Below are 19867 nucleotides of genomic sequence, written 5' to 3' on the forward strand. Positions count from 1 at the left end.
TATTTGACATTGCACATGTCTTAATAATGAGTGTTAGGACTGTATTTAAGTATAATTAAGATATAGTGCTCTTGATGACACTACATATTAATATAAAATATATTTTCAATACCATTGATATCAACCCAAATTGTATACTACTAGTATAGTTCAGAGTTTTAGCATATTCCATTTCTACTGGTAAACATTTAAAGACATATTGTTTCAGGAACTTTTTTGGCTTGCTCCATGATACAATGAAATACCAGGTACAGTACACTGTCTTTGTAATAAGTCTTATACCCAGTGATACTCTGGGTGATTTTATGACTGAATGGGTAAACTGGTACCCATGAGTCCAGAAAAGGAAACATCATGTGCTCTAATCGAGTATAGGCTCACACAGTAGAAGTGATAAAGAATTTTCTCAGGAAAGGACTGGGTAAGACTACCTCAAGCTCCTAGTTTAACAGCCCAGAGAATAATAGCAAATCCTGTGCAGATGTAAAGGGAAAGCTTCAGCAATAAGGAGCCTAGGCATTAAATCTGAATTTTTCATTTATACTGTGGAAAAACAGAATGATGTTAGAAGAAGTCTTTGAGGGGACAGATACAGGTTCCATGTTTGCAAACTATGATGACCAGAACTTGACAAGCAAAAAGAAGGGCCTGGACCTACATAGGATGCTTGAGCTAAGGAACTAGAAAAAGTAGCAGGATTCCTCAAAGGAAGGACATGATATGAGGGGTTGTTTTTTGTATGGATGAAGATTTGGAAAAGAAGTAGAGAAATAATTTAAATAGCAATGCATTTTGAGATTATAGTTACATTGCCCAGCAGACTATGTCAATAGGCATCTTTGCTTCCCATGACTCTTGAGTCCGCTACACTCTTGAATGTCCATCTTCAGGTCTGATCAAAACAGAGCCAAAATAACTTGCAGATCACTACTATTTCTGGCTGCCTTAGCCCTGGTCATGACATAATTTATGAAGCCACAAGCCACAAGTGGCCCCAAGAGTCCCATGAACTGAGAACAGCATTAAGGAATAGTGGATAAAGGTTATTCTAGTGCTGCCACCACTCTGCTCACTTTGCTTTCTGTTTCAATCACCTGTCCATTGTTGAGAGTGGGGTGTTGAAGTCTCCCACTATTATCGTGCAAGGTTCAATGTGGGTTTTGAGCTTTAGTAACATTTCTTTTATGAATTTGGTTGCCCTTTCATTGAGGCATAGATGTGCAGAATTGAGATTTCATCTTGGTGGGTATTTCCTTTGATGGATATGGAGCATTTTCCCCTATCTCATCTGATAACTTTTGGTTGAAAGTCTATTTTATTGGATATTAGAATGGTAACTCCAATTTGTTTCTTGAAAGCATTTTCTTGGAAAAGAATTTCCATCCTTTTGCACTAGGTAGTTTCTGTACTTGTTGTTGAGGTATGATTCTTGAATGATTAAAAATGCTGAGTTCTGCTTGCTTATCCAGTTTGTTAGCATATGTTGTTTTATTGGGAAATTGAGTCCATTGATATTGAGAGAAATTAAAGATGTATGATTGTTAGTTCCTTTTTATGTTTGTTGTTAGAGATGGAATTATGTCTGTGTGATTCCCTCTTTCTGAGTTTTCTGTAAGATGACTCATATTTGGGGATTTTCTTTAATGTAGATACTCTCCTTGTGTTAGAGTTTTCCTTCTAGAATCCTCTGTAGGGTGGATTAGTACATATATGTTGTTCAAATTTGTTTTTATCCTGTAATATTTTAGTTTCTTCATTTATGATGATTGAGAGTTTTGCTGGGTATAGTAGCCTGGGCTGGCATTTGTGTTCTCTTAGGGTTTGCATGACATCTATCCAGTATCTTCTGGCTTTTGGAGTCTCTGTGGAGAATTCTGATAGGTCTGTCTTTATATGTTACTTGGCCTTTGTCCCTTAGAGCTTTAATACTTTCTTCGTTCTGTGAATTTAGTATTTTGATAATTATGTGATGAGAGGATTTTCTTTTCTGGTCAAATCTATTTGGTGTTCTGTAGGCTTCTTGTACTTTTATGTCCATCTTTTTCTTGAGGTTGAGTAAGTTTTCTTCTATGACTTTGTTGAAGATGTTTTCTGGCCGTTTGAGCTAGAAATCTTCACTCTCTTCTATTCCTATTATTCTTAAGTTTTATCTTTTCATAGTGTCCTGAATTTCCTGGATGCTTTCTGTTAAGGGCTTTTTATTTTTTGTATTTTCTTTGACCATTCTGTCAATATATTTTATGGCATATTATACACTTAGATTTTCTCTTCAATCTCTTGTATTCTGTTGGTGATGCTTTCATCTTTAGCTCCTGATCACTATCCTAGACTTTCCATTTCCAGGTTGTCTCTATTTGTGATTTCTTTATTGTGCCTATTTCCATTATTAAGTCTTGGTTTGCTTTGTTCAATTCCTTTATCTGCTTAATTGTGTTTTCATATATTTTGTTGAAGGATTTGTTTTCTCTTTAAGGGCTTCTGCCTGTTTAGCTTTGTTTTCCTGTATTTCTTTAAGTGAGTTATTTATATTCTCCTTAATGGTCTCTATCATCTTCATAAGATGGGATTTTAGGTCAACATCATGGCTGGCTGTGTGGGGAATTTGGGTTCTGATGGTGTCAAGTATTTTTGCTTTTGTTGCTTATGATTTTGCTTTTGCTTCTTGCCATTTGATAATCTCTGGTGTTAGCTGGCCTGAGTGTCTCTGTTTGGAGCCTGCCTTGTGTATCCCTGAGTTGAAGCAGATATACTGGGGGATCTGTGGCTCTAGCTACAACTGATCTCCTGGGAGACCTGCAGATACACACACACACGCACACACACGCACACACACACCATTAAAACAATAGGAAATAAAAATCACTGGTCACAATATCTCTCAATATCAATGGATTCAATTTCCCAATAAAATTATGCAGACTAACAGAATGTATGTGAAAACAATCTCAATCATTCTACCACATACAAGAAATTACAACAATAAAAATAAACATTTTATCAGAGCAAAAGCCTGGAAAAGATTTTCCAAGCAAATATACTCAAGGAGCAAGCTGGAGTCACCTTTCTAATATGTAATAAAAGAGACTTACAACCAAAATTAATCAAAAGGTACAAGCAAGGCCACTTCATACTTATCATAGGAAAAGTCTACCAAGATGATATCTCAATTCTGAATATCTATGTTCCAAACACAAGAGTACCCATATTTGTAAAAACATTGCTAAAGCTTAAACTGAATATCTAATCCCACACATTAATAGTGGAAATGTGAACCCCTACTCTCACTAATGGACAGGACATCCAGACAAAAGCTAATCAAAGACATAATGAATGGAGAGACCCATGGCTCCAGCTACATATGTAACAGAGGATTGCCTTATCTGGCATCAGTGGGAGGGCCATAGTACTATGCAGGCTTGATTCCCCAGCATAGAAGAATGCTAGGATGGTGAGGTGGGAGTGCTTGGATGGGGAAGCACCCTCATAGAAACAAGGAGCATGAGGATGAGATAGGAGGTTTGCAGAGGGGAAACTGGGGAGGGGGATGATATTTAAAATGCAAATAAATAAAATAACCAATTTAAAAAAAGAAATAGTGAAACTAACAGGTATTATGAATTAAACAGATCTAACACATATCTACAGAATATTTCATTCAAATACACACACACACACACATACACAAAATCTTCTTTTTAGCACCTCATGGATTCTTCTCCAAAACTGACCATATAGTTGGTCATAAATTAAGCCTCACCAGATAGGAAAAAATTGAAATAATGTCTTGTATCTTATCAGATCATCATGGATTAACGTTGGACATCAACAACAGAAACACCTGAAAGTGTACAAACTCATGAAAACTGAACAACTCTCTACTCAATGATCTCTGAGTCAGGGATGAGATAAAGAAAAAAATTAAAGATTTTCTAGAATTCAATGAAAATGAAGACACAGAATACTTAAATTTATGGGACACAATGAAAGCAGTGTTAAGACAAAAGTTCACAGCACCAAGTGCCTCCATAGAAAAATTAGAAAGTTCTCATATCAGCAAATTAAAATTACACCTGAAAGCTCTGGGAAAAAATGAACAAGCACACTGAGAAGAGTAGGAGGGATGAAATAAAATAAACCAGGGATAAAATCAACCAGTTATAAATAAAGAAAACAATACAAAAGATAGACAAATGCTTAGCCAAACAAACAAAAGACAGAGAGACATTATCAAAATAAACAAAATAAGTTATGAACAGGGAGACATAGCAACTGACACTGAGTAAATCCACAGAATCATTAGGTATTACTTCAAAATTCTTTACTGTACAAAATTGTAAAAACTTAATGAAATTTACAATTATCTGGGCAGATGGAACTTAACAAAGTTAAATCAAGATCAGTTAGACTAAATAGAGCCATGACCCCTAAAAAATAGAAGCAGTCATTAAAAGTCTCCCAACCAAAAAAGCCAAAAGCCAGATAGTTTTAGTGCAGAATTCTGCCAGACTTTTAATGAAGAGCTAGAAACAGAAAAAAACATTGGCAAACTAACTCTGTGAGTCTACAGTCATCCTGATACCTAAACCACAGAGTCAGCAAAAAAAGAAAGAGTTCAGACTAATTTCTCTTATGAACATTGATGCAAAAACACTCAGTAACATATTTGCAAATGGAATACACACCAAAGACAAAGTTCATCAATATCAAGCAAGCTTCATCCTAGTACTCAATATACAAAAATCCATCAATGTAATCCACTGTATAAACAAATTGAAATAAATAAATCACATGATTTTCTCATTATATACTAAATAGGCTTTGATAAAATTGAATACCCATTCATGTTAAAGGTATTAGAGAAATCATGAATACAGAAGTCATACATAAACGCATCAAAGCAACATACTGTAATCCAAAAGCCAGCATCAAGCTAAGGTGGGAGAAAGTTAAAGCATTTCCACTAAAATCAGGGACAAGACAAGGATGCCTACTCTCTCCCTATCTATTCAGTATAGTACTTGAATATCTACTCAGTAACAAGAAAACTAAAGGAGGCCAAGGGGATACAAATAGGAAAGGAAGAAGTTAAAGTATCACTATTTGTGGATAATATGATAGTATATATAAACCACCTCAAAACTCTATTAGAGAACTTCTACAGCTGATAAACACCTTCAGTAAAGTGGCAGGATAAAAATAAATTAACTCAAAGAAATCAGTATTCCTCCTTTACACAAATGATAAGTGGGCCAAGAAAGAAATTAAAGAAACAATGTCCTTTAGGATAGGATAGCTGAGAATAATAGAAAATATCTTGGTGTAACTCTAATGAAGCAAGTAAAAGATCCATACAAGAACTTCAAGTCTCTGAAGAAAGACATTGAAGAAAACCTCATAAGATCAAAGATCTCCCATTCTCATGGATAAGTAAGATTAACATAATGAAAATGTCCATCTTACCAAAAGCAATCTACAGATTCAATGCAACTCCCATCAAAATTTCAAGACAATTTTTCATAGATGTAGAAAAAGCAATCCTCAACTTCATATGCAAAAAAAAAGAAACAAGGATAACTAAAACCATCTTGAGCATTAAAAGAACTTCAGGAGTAATCACCATCCCTGACCTCAAGCTGTTCTATGAAGCAATAGTGATAAAAACTTCATAATATTAGTACAGAAACAGACAAGTTTGTCAATGAAATCTTACTGAAGTCCCACACATAAACCCAAACACCTACATACACTTGATTTTTGATAAAAAAAAAATCCAATAGCCAAAATAACCCAATGGAAAAATCAAAACATCTTCAGTAAATTTAACTGAGCCAACTGGGCCAACTGGATATCTACATGTAGAAGAATGAAAATAAATCCATACTTATTACCCTGCATAAAACTCAAGTCCATGTGGAACAAGTACCTCAACATAAAGCCAGGTACACTAAATCTCATAGAAGAGACAGTGGGAAATACCCTTGAACACTTGCTACATGACTCAGTTTTCTGAACAGAGCAGGCTCTAAGATCAATTAATAAATAGGACTTCATGAATCTGCAAGGCTTCTGTAAGGCTAAGGAAACTGTCAATAGGACAAAATGGCATCCCAAAAACTGGGAAACGATCTTCACGAACCCTGTTTCAGACATGGAGCTAATATCCAAAATATACAAAGAACTCAAGAAGTTAGAAACTAACAGCCCAAGAAAGCCTACTTAAAATGGGGTACAGAACTACACAGGTAACACACAGGAAAGGAATTTCAAATGGCTAAGAAACAATTAAAGAAATGTTCAAAGTCCTTACTCATCAGATAAACAAAAATCAAAACAACCCTGAGGTTCCATCTTATACCCATTAGAATGGCTAAAATCAAAAACTCAAGAGATAACACAGGGTGTCATGAATGTAGAGCAAGGGAAACACTCCTTCATTGCAGGTGGGAGTACAAACTTTTAGAAACACTTCGGAAATCAATTATGCAGTTTTCCTGAAAACTTGGAATAGTCCTACCTCAAGATCCAGTTATACTACCCCTGGGCATATACAGAAAAGATGCTCCACCAACCTACAAATATACTTGCTCAACCACATTCATAGCAGCTTTCTTGGTAATAGCCAGAAACTGTAAAATAAATAAATAAATAAATAAATAAATAAATAAATTTTAAAAATTAAAAAAAAAACTAGATGTTCCTCAACTACACAATGGATAAATAAAATGTGATACATCTACCCAGTGGAATATTATTCTGCTATTAAAATATAAGAGTTCCTGAATTTTGGAGACAAATGGATGGAACTTGAAAATAACTTCCTGAATGAGGTAACTCAGGCCCAAAAGTATAAGTAGATATTAGCCATAAAACACAGGTACCATGTTGTTGTAGATTTCTATTTGGTTTTTTCCGCTCACTCAAAAGGTTGCCTGTACTTAGGTGAGGTAAGGTGAAATCTTAATTGGTCAGATAAAGCTAGCGCCTATGATTGGGAAGTAGAATGAAAGGCAGAGCTGAAAGTTTTCCAAAAGGGAAGAGACAGAGAGAGGAGGACAGAAGAAATTGGAACCAGAAGATGAAGCTGACCCACATTGTCTGGAGAAGCCACAAGAAGCTAGGGATTTCACAGCTGGACAATAAACGGTGTAAAGTACACTTGTCCAATCTAGGTATACAGTATGTATTTATATTAATTGAGTTTTGTGTTCTTTGTGAGGGAATTTTGTGGTTGGAAATTTACTGGTATAAATCTGGCTGGTTATCTCAAGTCTCTAGTGTTATCATTTTAGGGGGTTAAAGGGATTTCAGCCAAGGGTAGCCAACTTTCTGCAAGCTAGCCACAGAGGGAAGATGGCCTGGATAATGTGAGGAGTGGCTCAGCAGCCAGCTTGGGAACTGGGGTGGACAAGACTGTTGTTACCATTGTCTAGCTGGTTTAGCATGATAGGTTTTTTTTTTAACTACACACTACACCATGTTGTACTCCACAGAACCAAACAAGCTAAACAAGAAGGAAGGACCAGGTAGTCAGCTTAAATCTCACATAGAACATGAGATTAAATATTCATAAGAGGCAAATGGAGGAAGGGTACTAAAAGGTAGGGCTATGGTGAAGGGAATAGAGAGTTCAGGATCAGATATTCAAAGAACAGGCGAGAAGGCTAGAAGGTCATAAAAATTAATGGAAATCTTCAACTGACTAGGTTGTAGAGGTGGAGGCATCTCCAGGATGAGACAGAGACCTTAGATAAGAGAGGCATCCAAAAATCAACATAGGTAACCTTAACTGTAACTCACTATACTGCAGATATGGAACCTAAGAAGGCCATTTCATGTAGTTAGACAGGAACACCAGGTGAGTGATAAAGAAACCAACTCACCAACAAAACTTTCAGCTGAACGTTTATCCTGTCTACAAAAAAAAAAAAAAAATGTTGGCATGGTGATAGAGCATTGTCTAGGGGAATGGCCAACCAATAATAGACCCAACTGGACATCTGTCCCATGGGCAGCCACCAATCCCTAACACTATCAATGATACTCTGTTATGCTTGCAGACAGGAGCATGTTGTCCTCTGTGAGGCTCCACCCAGCTACTGACTCACACAGACACCCACAGCCAAACACTCGATGGAGCTTGGGTACTCTTATGGAAGAATAGTAGGAAGGATTTGTGCCCTGATGGGGATAGGATCTCTGATGGAAGACAAACAGATTTAACTAACCTCGACCCGTGGGGCTGTCAGAGACTGAATCATTAGACAAAGAATATACATGTGCAGGTCTTTAGGCCTCCATGCTCATATGCAGCAGATGTGCACCTCAGCCATCCTGTGGATCCTGAACAATTGGAATGGGAGCTATCAAAGAAGCCACTGCCTGTATGTGAGTTTTATTTGGTTACATTCTCTGGCCTCAGTGGGAGAGGAAGCCACTAGCCTCACAGAGATTTGAATTTCCAGAGTGAGGGATAAGACATGGGGGCCTCAACCTGCTCAGAGGAAAAGGTGAGGGGGTTGGAGAAGGCTTGTGGGACAGGGTGACAGGGAGTGAGGCATTGAGTGGGATGTAAAGTGAATATGTAAAAATAATTAAAAATAAATTTGGAAAGAAAAATGTTGTAATCCTTTGGAACTCTTTGACACAAAACAGCCTTCTTCCTCTTCAACTAAAATCTCTTGGTATCTTTCTGAAATCTGTGGACATTACTCCTACTGATTTGTGCAGCACAATCATAGTTATAACAACACACTAACAGAAGTAACCTGTTTGAGAAGAGGGGTTTTAGCTATTTCACAAGTTATGAGTCTGCTGCTTTCCATTATAAGATATGCACTGTAAGTTGATATGACTACTCAGAGAAATTTTCCTTGTTTTAGGAAGATATCATCATGAGAACAGGACATACCACCAGGATCCTTTACATTACCCTATGACTTACACTTAAATGGAAAGATGAAATGTAGGGATTTTTAAGAGAAAATACAAAAAGAAGGCATCAAATTTCTGGAATATACAGAACCTGTGGCAATGGCTGACATTGGACTAATGAATGTATACTAAAAGGGAAAAATCAAATGGTAATCACTTGTCAAGAAATGTCTCAAGAGGTCACAATATCAAACTAAATTTGGTCATTTCATGTCAACAGAGAAGAAACTCATCTGCAGAACAATTGAACAACAGTTCTCTGTATACAAACTCAGGTATGTAGGCCAGAGCATCTTCAATAGATCAAACAAAACTCAGAAAAGATTTTTTAAAAAGGTATTTTGGTAAGCAGCTATAAATTATAAATAACCAGTTAAAATCACAAATGGAATTGAGATTGCCTGCTTAATGGATATATAAGGAGTTGTAAAAGAAAGATGATAGGTATAACAATCATTTTCTTGTTAAAAATGAACAAAGGGGAGTCAGTCAGAGCTAAATAACAGAAGACTATTCCTCTACACAGATCCTTGGTTTATCTTTTAGTATGTGCACATCCTTTGAGTGGGATGTGAATAAGCTCCCCAGTACTTAAGAATGAATTTTTGAAACACTTATACGTAGTTCCTGGTTTGTTGACACCACATTACCAGAAGTATTAGTTACTAAGTAAAAAAAAAAAAAAAAAAATGTTTTAAGACTAAATTACAGTAAACGTGAAAGCTCTACAGTTTAAACCCAATATAAATCAACCATATTCAATTATCAAATTGAAACAAACAAAAAATTAACTCCTGGAAGCTGAAAGCAAGACTTTGTTCTAACACATCACCAGTGAGTATTTAGACCTTTTCCATTCTTGTTTTGACTTATTTATTCATGGATTTTTGCAGTCAAGGACTCTTGCTTTCAACTTAACAGAAGTTCATGTCTATAACTGGTTGCAGCTCAGGTAGACACCATGCACGGCATTTGATTATTTAAAACAGCAGAACACACAGGCTGAAGTGAGTGGTTAAGTATGATTTGCTGCTCTCAAAAATTAGGAATAATATCAAAAATATTCTCTGATATCTAAACTCTTCTTCTAATCCTGGCTTCTGAGATAGACAATAAACACATCAATTTTTTACTTTTTTTTTTTTTTTCGAGACAGGGTTTCTCTTATAGCCCGGGCTGTCCTGGAAATCACTCTGTAGACCAGGCTGGCCCTGAACACAAAAATCCACCTGCCTCTGCCTTCCAAGTGCTGGGATTAAAGGGGTGCGCCACCACCGCCTGGCTTAAACACATCAATTAATTGTATGCAAGGTACAGTTTTAAAAGCTTATCTTTTTAATCAACAACCAACTTCCTTGTTTTCAGTAACTTTTGTATCAGTTTCACCAATAAAAATCATTTGGCTTGTACTTTAATTCTTTCACATAAGAATATAAAAATATAAAAATATATTTGTGGAGGACAATTACGGAGAATCAGATCACACTGCACCTCTTTAATATGCATCATACCAACGTGTCTTGATGCACAGTGCACCCTTTTTTCCAAAGGCATATCACTTGGCAACTGATACACTGCCACTATGGAATATTCTAACTGGAGACTGCAGTTGTCAGCATGTGGCTCCAGGGATCGTGGAAAATATACAGTAGTTGAGATTGTTAGGTAGAATTCTAAAACACTTTAGGAAATCATGCATATGCATTTACAGTCCATGTGAGAGTGACCTTTGACATCTGCAAAGTAACTGAGACATGTCTTGCTTTATAAGAATCAAAATGAAGAAGCAAGAGTACTGGGAGCCATCTGTTGCTTCCTGTATTATCAATTGGTGACTGTCTTTTGGACTTTCATATTGAATGAAAGATGATGCACTTAATTGACCTTAGAAATTATTATTTTTGTTTGAAAGTTGGTTGTTGGGTGAAAATTGTAAGTATCTCCTTGTGTTGCTTTAGGAATGAGGCTAGGATCTTTATCAATATCATCGCCAGAGAAATATTTATCTATGATTTAAATGCTAATGTATATGTGTCTTAATTTTCATGTTGCTGCAAAAGTTCAATTTTTTACAAACTTCCTGTGATGGTTTCTCTTTGCTCGGCCCTGGAAGTGGCACTATTAGGAGGTGTGGCTTTGTTGTATTAAATGTGCTTTTATGGGCTGTAATACCCTTATCCTAGCTGCCTGGAAGCCATTCTCCTGTTTGCCTTTGGAACAAAACGTGGAACTCTCTGCTCCTCCTATGCTGTGCCTGCCTGGACATTGCCGTGTTCCAGCACTGATCATAATAGACTGAACCTCTGAAGCTGTAAGTGTAAACACTAAGACATCTATGTACTAATCTATTATCTCAGCTTTTGTGCTTGCCTCATCACCAGCCATTAACAGTACACTTTGTAGAACATCTAGAACCACCTGAACCACTTGAGAATATTTTACTGATAGTAACTTACAGATGGTGATACTACACTCTCTTATACAAGGTATTCAACTTGATCTTTTCTACCACATATCCTTAAGTTGCTAATTACCCAAGCACCGTCCTTTGTGTTTTGAAGTCCCCCTTAGTGAGCTGATGAATAATCATAGGGATTAACCCAGCATCTATTACAGAGTGAAATTGTTGCTGATTGCCTGCTGTTATATTGGAAAGGAACCATACTGCTTTCTTATTTATTTACTCTTTCAGGTATACCTGTGACAGGACATCACAGTTCAGAACTACCTGGGTCTGCTCATCATAGGTAGTCACTATGTTCTCAACTGCTCTCTGTGCTGCTGTTTGAATTTTTGCTTCCTAGTATCTCAGACGGGGCATGAGGAAGGGTCCAACCCTTGAATCAATAATTTTCTGTATCTCCTCACTTCCTCCATCTGTAGAGTATGGCATTACCCAAATACTGGCTACAAGAACATTTATGTCAGTTTAATATATAAAGACACATAAAGCTGGCAAAATCTCCTGAACTGTCTATATAGGCAGTGGGAGTTCTTTATTCCTGCAGAGATTGGAAACAACCCATGTGACATTCTGAAGAAAGGTGATACAAATTGGAGGGACTGATGAGGAACGGAAGAGGTTTGACAACTCTCAGCAATATGACATAATCATTACTTTGAGAACCTAGAGTGCTACAGAGGGCAGAGCTGGAGGAGAGACACCAGCCCTTTGGAGGTGCCCAGAAGATCATGTGTGGATCCCAGACATCGGAACAAGAAGCTATAACATTGAAGCTGCCTTGGAAACCCCAAGATGTTTGAGATGCCAGAGTGTGGGCTATCTGCTGAGTAATGCTGCTAACAGGGACTGGAACCAGCCCTGGAGAAAGAAATTTGTTGCAGTCAACAAAGATGAAAAAGGAGTTAGAGATCTGAAGACATCCTTGAAGTCAGACATGGAGATGTAGAGTTTGGAGTTCACCAACCAGTTTTCCTGTCTTGCTTTGGGGATTACAAGTAAGTGGATGCACCTTAGAAGAGACTTTGAACTTTGGAATTTAACATTGTTGAATCTGCTGTAGACTATGTGGACCTTTGAAGTTGGACTAAATGTATTTTGCATTATGCTATGTTTAGGTATGCCCCCATAATCTCAAATATTTGAACAAGCTTATGAAGGCCAGGTAGTAGAGTGTGATGGTTTGTATATGCTTGGCCCAAAGACTGGCACTATTAGAGGAGTAGGTGTGGCCTTGTTGGAGTAGGTGTGTCACCATGGGCTTTAAGATCCTCATCCTAGCTTTCTGGAAGTCAGTATTTCACTAGCAGTCTTCAGATGAACACAGAGAACTCTCTGCTCCTCCTGTACTGAGCCTGTCTGGATGGTGCCATGTTTCAGCCTTGATGATAATGGACTGAACCTCTAAACCTATAAGCTAGCCCCAATTAAATGTTGTCCTTTATAAGACTTGTCTTGGTCATGGTATCTTTTCACAGCAGAAAAACTGTAAGACAAGAGCTAAACAGAATTCTCAACAGAGGAATCTTGAATTACCCAGAAGTACTTTAAGGAATGTTCAAGACACTTAGTAGTAGGGAAATGCAAATCAAAACAACCCTGAGATTCACATTATACCAATCAGAATGGCTGAGATAAAAAAACTTAAGGGACAGCAGATGCTGGCAAGGATGTAAAGCAAAGGAACACTCCTCCATTGCTGGAAGGACTATAAACTTGTACAACCACTTTTTAAATAAACAGCAGTTCTCAGAAAATTGGGAATAAGACCTATCTGTACCACTCCTGGACATATACTCAAAAGATATTCCACCATATCGCAAGGACACTTGCTCAATTATGTTCATAGCAGGTTTTTTCATAAAAGCAAGAACTTAGAAGCAATCTACATGTCCATCATGTAAAGAATGGATAAAGAAAATACAGTTCACTTACACAAAGTAATATTACTCAGCTATTAAAAACCAGGACATTATAAATTTTGCAGGCAAATGGATAGAACTAGATATATCCAAAGTGAGGTAACTCAGACCCAAGATGATACACATGATATACACTCACTTATAAGTGTATATTAGCCTTAAATTACTAGGCAATCACACTATCATCAACAGACCCAAAGAAGCCAAATAAAAAGAAGAGCCCAAGTCAGTATGATTGAATTTTGTTTCAGAAGGAGAAATAAAATAAATATAAGAGATAAATGGAGACAGGGAAAGGAGTTTGAGAGGATGGATGGAGAACCAAGGTGGGATGTGAGATGTAGGAAGAATCAGGGAGAGTGAACTGCAATCAGCTGTGGAGACAGAAATCTATAGGATCTACCAGAGACCCAGGATAGGGGAGGCCCCAGGGATTCTTAGGGACCTGATACTCTTGTAAAGGGAGATATTGACCCTGAAGTTCCCACTTCCTGTAGCCATGTACAACTCCCAGGGAAGGACTAAGGACAGGAATCCATTCAGTATATATTTGACCCATAAGGTATCCTGCTTACATGTTGAGGTTAATAATTTAAAACCAGTGGCTCCCAATCTTACTTGTTCTTCATCAGATGCCATCTTCCTGACTAGGTTAGGCCTGATGTCATGAGCAGTGGCATGTGCTCGCTGCTGCCGTCACTCAGGCCACCAGCTCAGGTGGCCAGCGACACTAGCCCTGCCACCCACAAGATGCCAGTGTGGGAGATGGCTCTGCCAATTTTCCATGCTGTCTCCACAAGGTTGGGCTGAGCTCAGACCATCCCACCATCCACGCGGTACCTAATATGAATGAAACTCTAATGTCTAAAGACTAACCAAAGGCTTTATAAGTTTGATAATGCTCATTAACAAGATGCCCACACAATTAGAGGTGTAACCCAATACCCAACCTAGATATATCAACTACCTTTGACTGCTAGAGACATGCACACATCCTCTATCATGTTCCCCTCTCTCTGGCCCTCTTTCTCTCCTCATTCCTCCTCTTCCTTCCCCTCTTTCTCTCCTTACTCCTCCTCTTCCTCTCCTTACTCCTTGAACCTTAGCTTCTCCCAACTTTCTGGGAAAATATGCAGCTACACCTACACAGTATGCTTGGACAAAGATAGAGCAGAGATGGAGGAAATGTTCAAATTAAGACCAATCCCATACACAAGAACCAAGTCCTGAAACTAACAATGATATGGTTATATTTGCAGACAGGAGCCTAGCATATTTGTTCTCTGAGCAACTCTACCTATCAGCCAGTAAAAAGAGATGCAGAGACCCACAGCCAAACATTAGATGCAGCTCAAGGAGTCTTATGGAAGAGTTGGGGAAAAAATTGAGAGATTCAAAGAGGACAGGGACTCCACTAGAAGAACAACAGAGTCTACTAACCTGACCCCTGAGGAGGTTCCAGAGAGTGAACCACCAACCAAAGTGGGAACAAAGGCTAGACCTAGGTGACTTGTACATATGTAGTAGGGTAGCAGCTTAGTCTTCATGTGGGTCCACCAACAATAGGAGCAGGTTTTTCCTTTAAACTACTGCCTGTCTGTGGATCTTATTCCCCTAACTTGAATGCCTCCTCTGGCCTCAGTGGGAGAGGAAGCACATAGTCCTGTAATGAATTAATGTGCTGGGGTTGGGCAGTAGTGGGAGGGTACTGAAGAGGGATACGTAGGGGAGGGCTGTCCTATTCAAAAGAGAACAGAAAGGAAGAATGATGGGAGGATCTGTGTGACATTGTACTTGGAGGAAAGTGAGGCTAATATTGGGAAGTAAACTGAATAAATAAATTTAATAAAACATTCAAAACTAAAGTTACATTTTAATGCCAAGAAGGGAAAGAGATTTCATGTAAAATTTTATTTTAAAATTTATAGGTATAAAAAAAGACACAAAGATAAGTGGTGCAACAAGGTAAAACTTAAAATTTATATAATGTACTTTAAAAGGTCCAAAGGTAGAAACAAAGAGAAAGATAATCTAACTGAAAGTGACACATTGCCATTATGGTTATTATTATGCTTGTGTTTATTAATCTAGTCTTAATAATCATAATGTTTCTATACCTTCTCAAAGATATTAGAGATACAAGAACAGGAAATATATGAAATATATAAAAATGGCAGGGAGGCTTAGGAATGAGAATGGAAATGGGTGGGGATCATCTCTGGGACTAGCCAGAGACCTGAGATGAGGTAGGTTATGGGTAGTCTATGAGGCCAACCTGAGATGAGATTCCTTTTTTTATTGGATATTTTATTTACATTTTAGATGTTATTCCCTTACCCCATTTCCCCCACCCCACCCAGGAACCTCCTATCCCATCCCCCCTCCTCCTGCTTCTATGAGGACGTGCCCCCACCTACTCCCCACTCCCACCTCCCCACCCTCGAATTCTCCCACACACGGTATCGAGCCTTTATGGGACCAAGGATCTCCTCTCCCACCTATGCCCAACAAAGCCATCCTCCCTTACAGATACAGCTGGAGTCATGGGTCCCTTCCTAGGTGTTCCCAGTCTAGTGGTTTAGACCCTGTGAGCTCTGGTTGGTTGGTATCGTTGCTCTCCTCATGGAACCAAAAACTTTTTCAGCTCCTTCAGTCTTCCCTCTAACTCCTCCATTGGAAACCCCATGATCAGTTCAATAGTTAGCTGTGAACATCTGCCTCCAAATATGTCAGACTCTTGCAGACTTCTAAGGAGACGGCTATGTCAAGCTCCTGTCAGCATGCACTTCCTGACACATCAGCATCTACCTTTGGTGACTGCACCTGGGATGGATACCTAGGTAGAATGGTCTCCAGATGGCCCCTCCTTCCATTTCTGTCCAACACTTTGTCTCCATATTTACTCCCTTGAGTATTTTGTTACTCCTTCTAAGAAGGACCAAAGCACCCACACTTAGTCTTCCTTCTTCATGAGCTTCATGTGATCTGTGAGTTGAATCTTGGGTATTTCAAGCTTCTGGGCTAATATCCAATAATCAGTGAGTGAATACTATGTGTGTTCTTTTGTGATTGGGTTACCTCACTCAGGATGATATTTTCTAGTTCCATCAATTTACCTAAGAATTTCTCGAATTCATTGTTTTTAATAGCTGAGTAATACTTTATTGTGTAAATGTACCACATTTTTTGTATTCATTCCTCTGTTGAAGGATATCTGGGTTCTTTCCAGCTTCTGGATGTTATAAATAAGGCTGCTATGAACATAGTGAAGCATATGTCCTTGTTATATGTAAGAACATCTTCTGGGTATATGCCCAGGCATGGTATAGCTGAGTCCTCAGGTAATGCTATGACCAATTTTCTGAGGAACTGCCAGACTGATTTCCAAAGTGGTTGCACCATCTTGCAATCCCACCAACAATGGAAGAGTGTTCCTCTTTCTTCACATTCTCACCAGCATCTGCTATCACCTGAGTTTTTGATCTTAGCCATTCTGACTGGTGTGAAGTGGAATCTGAGGGTTGTTTTGATTTGCATTTCCCTGATGACTAAGGATGCTGAACATTTCTTTAGGTGCTTCTCAGACATTCAAGACTCATCAGTTGAGAATTCTTTGTTTAGCTCTATATCCCATTTTTAATAGGGTTATTTGGTTGTCTGTAGTCTAATTTCTTGAGTTCTTTGTATATATTAGACATTAGCCCTCTATTGAATGTGAGATTGGTAAAGATCTTTTCCCAATCTGTTGGTTGCCATTTTGTCCTATTGACAGTGTCCTTTGCATTACAGAGACTTTGCAATTTTATGAAGTCCTCAAATGAGATTCCTATCAGAGGGGGATATAGAGACTGATGTGACTATCCCCTGTAGCCAGGCAGGGCTTCTAGTTTAGGGAAGATTACATCACCCCACCAACAAGACCAAAATGTTTCCTGCCTACTTGATGTGCATAGAAAGATGGAACAGAGACTGGGGAAACAGTCAACCAATAACTGGCCCGACTTGAGACTTATCCCATAGGCCAGAGCTAACTCTTGATACTATTAATGATACTCAGCTATGCTTTCAGACAAGAACCTAATTTTAAATATTTTTTTACCTGCTCAGAATTCTGATTTTTTTCTTTCTAAAGCTGCTTTCATGGCTTTGTTTTTCTCTTAAGGGAACAAGAATAGGAAACTTCTCTGTACCCAGGAAGTATGAAAGTTAGCACTCTAGGTTTAGCAGTTGATAGCAAATGTTAGTGAATTTTTTATAGGTGTTGCTCTTTTCCTCTTAACCCAGTTAGCTTGTAAATAACTGACCCTCAACTGGAAAGTTTTTTATTTACCCTTAAAGCACAACAACGGAGCAGTATTACTCTATTTTAATCCTCTACTCTAGTCTTAACACCTCCCAGACAAAATCCCCAAGATGCTTTAATTTTCTGTCTTTCTCTGCTCAAGCTGTTTTCTCATGGTGTCTTCTGGACCTTCTCTAGTGTTGAATCACTACTTCTTCCCTGTCTTTTCTGCTGCCACCCCTAGCTGGGAGAAGATTCTTCACTATTGTCTACCCTGGTCACTCATTAGCTGATGAACATTTATTGACAAATCAGAGTATAAATGTGGAGCAATACTTACACAATATTGAGACAGAAGATACTTAAATAAGGATTGCAACCACATATGGGGCAGAGATATCAGCATTAGAATTACACAACACACAATAGCATTATGTTTACATCAAGTATTTAATGCTTTCTAATCATAGTATGATGTTGTTCAAGCAGAGCCTATTTGTCTAAAATCACTATCCCATGTGACATTATGATACACAGGTGACATAAAGAAGATAGTCTGTCAAGCAAAGGAAGTCTCTCATTAACAGATGAGTTTATAGAATTAAAGTGGATACAATTGATACAAATAATTTTGAAATGTCTCTCACTTTCAGGAATAAAGGGATTCCTTTCCCCAAACATGTATGGAGGTGTAACACAAGAAGATTCTAAATATCAATGCATATCCATTCCAAAGTTGTTCATCTTTTCCAAAAATCTTATACACAATCAAACTGTGTAAGTATGTGCTTTACTGACAAAGGGAAAATTGAGCATTTCCTTATGGAGCCATTATAACAGAACATGGTCTATGATGGGATTCAAGAAATTTATCCTCATATGGCCAAGGTATTCCCATTGAAGACAAGTTAAACAAAATCCCAAGTCATCCACTCAGAGTGACAGACATTTTTACAAGCTTGAAGCACAACTCACAAGGGGAATTCTATTTCAAAATCAACATGCCTGAAACCCAAAATATATACAAAGCCAGTCCAGAACCATAAGCTTTGGGTAGTAGATGATATTTGAGAGATTGTATCTTCACTCCCTCATTTACTTCAAAGCCATAAGCATAACAGGTCATTGGAATGATAAAAATATACTCATCTTGACCAATGACAAGTAAACACTAGTTGCTGTTACCCCAGTATATTTAAAGAAATCAATAGAAGTTACTATATGAGAAATACCAAACTTGTCAGATAACATCTTGTTAGTCAATACTCTAATAGACAGATCTTTGTCAGAGACACTGTGAGTCAAAGGGGAGTCAGCAGCATTAGTCCAAGAGACTCCATCACTATCCACCTGCTAAACAGAAAATAAGGACAGAATAGTCAAAAATTAAAAAGTAGGAGAAACAGATTGTCATTTCTCCTTAAATAAACAAATTCTAGAATAATAAGAAACCTAGTTTCTTTTCATGAAGGACATTGATTTTTATCCATATATCAGGAGCTCATCTTTACCTTTGTTATTCCAGCATACAAATTACAGAAAGGAGATTCTATCAATTATCTATGATATCCAGTCTCCCTCCTAGCCCTCTCCTGCCCTCCCTCTCCCCATACATGATTGCCTACCCCATTTCCCATTTCATTCCTCCACACAGTTTCTTCTCTCCTTCTACCTCCAATGACTATGTTTTCCAATTTATGTGAGATTCATGCATTTGCTCTTGGGTTATCCTTTTTAGGGGGGGAGGGATCCTTGGATTGTAGCATGGTTATTCTGTACTTTATGACTAATGTCCACTTACAAGTGAGTACAAATTATCTTTCTGGCTCTGGGTTTCCTCACTCAGGATGATATTCTCAAGTTCCATCCATTTACCCACAAATTTCATGATGACTGATTTTCATAAACGAATAGTATTCCATTACATAACTGTACCATATTTTCTCCACACATTCTTCAATGAAGAGAAATATAGGTTGTTTCCAGTCTCTGGCTATTAAAAAAAAATTGGCTATTGACATAGTTGAGCAAGTGTCCCTGTGGTAGAGTGAAACATCTTTTGGGCTTGGGTCAACTAGTAGTATAACTGGGTCCTGGGGTAGAACTATTTCTAATTTTCTGAGAAACTGTCAAACTGATTTCCAAAGTGGTTGTAAAATTTTGCACTACTACAAACAATGGAGGACTGTTACATAAATATTTAATTCTGACCTTGGGTTCCTACTCTGCCTTAGACAATTTACTCCCCCAATTAAAACACAGACACAGACA

General features: G+C 37.9%; 1 pseudogene; it reads right to left on the reverse strand.

The window, feature by feature from the left end:
- Nucleotides 1–10806: 10806 nt before the first annotated feature.
- LOC114610610 overlaps nucleotides 10807–19867 on the reverse strand; it is a 36886-nt pseudogene continuing 27825 nt past the window's right edge.

Source organism: Grammomys surdaster, unplaced genomic scaffold (assembly GCF_004785775.1).
Source record: "Grammomys surdaster isolate TR1022 unplaced genomic scaffold, NIH_TR_1.0 129, whole genome shotgun sequence".
NCBI lineage: Eukaryota > Metazoa > Chordata > Mammalia > Rodentia > Muridae > Grammomys > Grammomys surdaster.